The 2,709-nt window shown below is 44.0% G+C and overlaps 1 pseudogene; it reads left to right on the forward strand.

Annotated features, from left to right (window-relative positions):
- The first annotated feature begins 1,220 nt into the window (after nucleotides 1-1,220).
- LOC109263896 (60S ribosomal protein L27-like) lies at nucleotides 1,221-1,631 on the forward strand (annotated as a pseudogene).
- Nucleotides 1,632-2,709: the final 1,078 nt, after the last annotated feature.

Consider the following 2,709-nt stretch of genomic DNA (forward strand, 5'->3'; position numbering starts at 1 on the left):
ATCCTCAAGGAGCAAAGAGCCTCAGACTCCCAGCACTGTAATAATGCAGGCAGTCTGCCGAGTCCAGGCTGAACCAAGACATGACCTTTGCTTGACTTTTTTATTACATAAGAAAGCACGAGGAGTTCAGGCCAACACTTTTTTCTCCCTAAAAAAAAAAAAAAAGAAAAAAGAAATGACTGCTTATGGAAGATGGATAACAAGAATCCCAGGTCCTTTACTTCTCTTCCTGATAAACGTTTCCCTTGCAGCACATTCCCAGCAGGACTCAGCCCATCTGGTAAAATGATGGGAGAGAGATTAAATCACTTTCCCTTTATAAAATGTGTGTACCTCCTTGTAACTGGACGAAGACTCCAGATTTACATTCCCTATTTCATATCTCTCTCTGAGAATAATCTCCTGACCTGCACAGTGGACTTAAGAACACCAAAAAGCTCTTCTCTCTGACTGGTTTATCAGGAAAATCATTCTCCTGATTGGCTTATGCCCACTCCTCAGGGGCCAGTGGAATGTTCCACACTGGTGATGGTGAGGCTATGATTTCTCCTTGCAGTGGGCCAGGTACGGGGGGGCAGGGAAGCCAAAGGGTTTTAGAGGGCACATGGAGCGGTAAGGGTGAATAAGGCCAAAGTCTGTAGAGGTAATCTGAGTGTAAATAGTGGGAAGAACACATGCAGTATGAAGTCAGGAGGCTACTGAGATCGGAGTTGCTAAGTTAAGGGTTTGGAACTGAATGGAAGTGGGCTCGTAGCACAGGCAAGAGGGTCTCCTGGAAGATAGCCCCAGATTGCAGCTGGCAAGTGTGGCCTGCCGTCTGTGGTTGGCAGGGCCTGGTGTTTTGAAGTGGTTGAAGTTGCCGGGATCTGTGGACCCAGACAGGCCACTGGCCAGTGAACAAAACTAAGAGCAACAGGGTGTAAAGTCAAGGACAAACCCATTGTTAGTCCAATAAGCATGTTTGGCAAATCAGGGGAGGAGCAAGAATGCGAGTGTGGAGCCCGAGAGAGCAGGAGGCCATAGTGGTCAATGTTGGAGGAGTGCAGTCCAGCACTGGGGCAAATGGGCTGGAATGATGCCAGGCCAAGGAGTGGACGGTACAGCCACTCTTCATTCTGTTTCTGTGCTCTGAATGAGATGTGTCTTGTGCCATTTAAAATACCACCAGAGCTTTCTTCTAGAGGCTCAAAGATGGGCAAGTTCATCTAGATGGCATCAAGATGGGCAAGTTCATGAAACCGGGGAAGGTGATGCTGGTCCTGGCCAGTCACTACTCCGGATGCAAAGCAGTTACCATGAAGAATGTTGATGTTGATACCTCAGACTGTCCCTACAGCCATGCTCTGGTGGCTAGAATTGACCGCTATCCCTGCAAAGTGACAAGCTGCCACGGGAAAGAAGGAAATCATCAAGAGGTCAAAGATCAAGTCTTTTGTGAAAGTTTATAACTACAATCATGCATGCCCATAAAGTACTCTGTGCATATCCCCTTGGACAAAACTGTCGTCAACAAGGATGTCTTCAGAGACCCTGCTCTTAAATGCAAGTCTTGATTAGTAGCCAAGGTAAACTTCCAGGAGAGGTACAGGACGGGCAAGAACAAATGGTTCTTCCAGGAGCTGAGGTTTTAAATCTGCTTTGTTTCAGTCATTAAAAATACACACACACACAAAATGTACCACCAGAATGACTGTAGTTAATAATACAGTATTACATATTTGAAAGTTGCTAAGAGAATAGATCTTAAAAGTTCTCATCACAAGAAAAAAAAATGTAACTGTGAACAGGGACAGATATTAACTAGACTTATTGTGGTGATCACTTTGCAAAATGTATTTGCATGAAATCATTATAATTTCATTAAAATGAAACTAATATAATGCTATATGTCAATTTTACCTCAATTAAAAAAAATTACTACCGGTAACTTTGCTCTATTTCCTTCCAATTAATTGAGAGTATGAAAGAGAAAGAGAATTTTACTGATGGGGAAGAGTATGTTTGTGTTGACAGAAAATACTATTGGGGACTTCCAGAATTTCAAACACACAGGCATTCCTAAGGGAATATGCTGGGGCAGTAGGAAAGAGGGAATGTGGTCAAAAGGACTGTTCCATGATCAGCCATATTGAGTTCTCCAAGTGACTGGTTAGGGATCCATGGGTGTGGTTGAGGTGCTCTCTTTAGAAAAATTCTATGAGAATGCAAACATTTTGGAGCGGGTAGGTAACATTAGCACACTGGAGAGTTCTAACAGCTCAGCTCAGACACATCTATGCTTATGCCTGGAGGGAATGGAATGAGGCCACTAAGGTGCTGGGAAGGTCAGGTTCCCAGCACAGAAGCCTAGGGACACTGGGCATGGACAGGCCAAGGGAGAAAGGGAGTGTGAGCTGTGGGGATGCTCCAGCATCTGAGCAAAGAGGAGGGTAGGGAATGGGGCCCATTTTATGGGATGCCAGTGTTCCTATCTATACTCCAACTTCTACCACACTGGGTCAACTTTTGTCTATTTTGCACGTCGGGTTTCTGTGATTTTCTTTTATTTGGCTTTAGACCATTTGAAAACCATCACCTTATATCCACAACACTAAGCACCTCCTGTGTTCTTTTAATATTATTTTTTTTAATTTTTTTTTAACGTTTATTTATTTTTGAGACAGAGAGAGACAGAGCATGAACAGGGGAGGGTCACAGAGAGAGGGAGAC

Source organism: Panthera pardus, unplaced genomic scaffold (genome assembly GCF_024362965.1).
Source record: "Panthera pardus isolate Hobbes unplaced genomic scaffold, ASM2436296v1 HiC_scaffold_25, whole genome shotgun sequence".
Classification (NCBI taxonomy): Eukaryota; Metazoa; Chordata; class Mammalia; order Carnivora; family Felidae; genus Panthera; species Panthera pardus.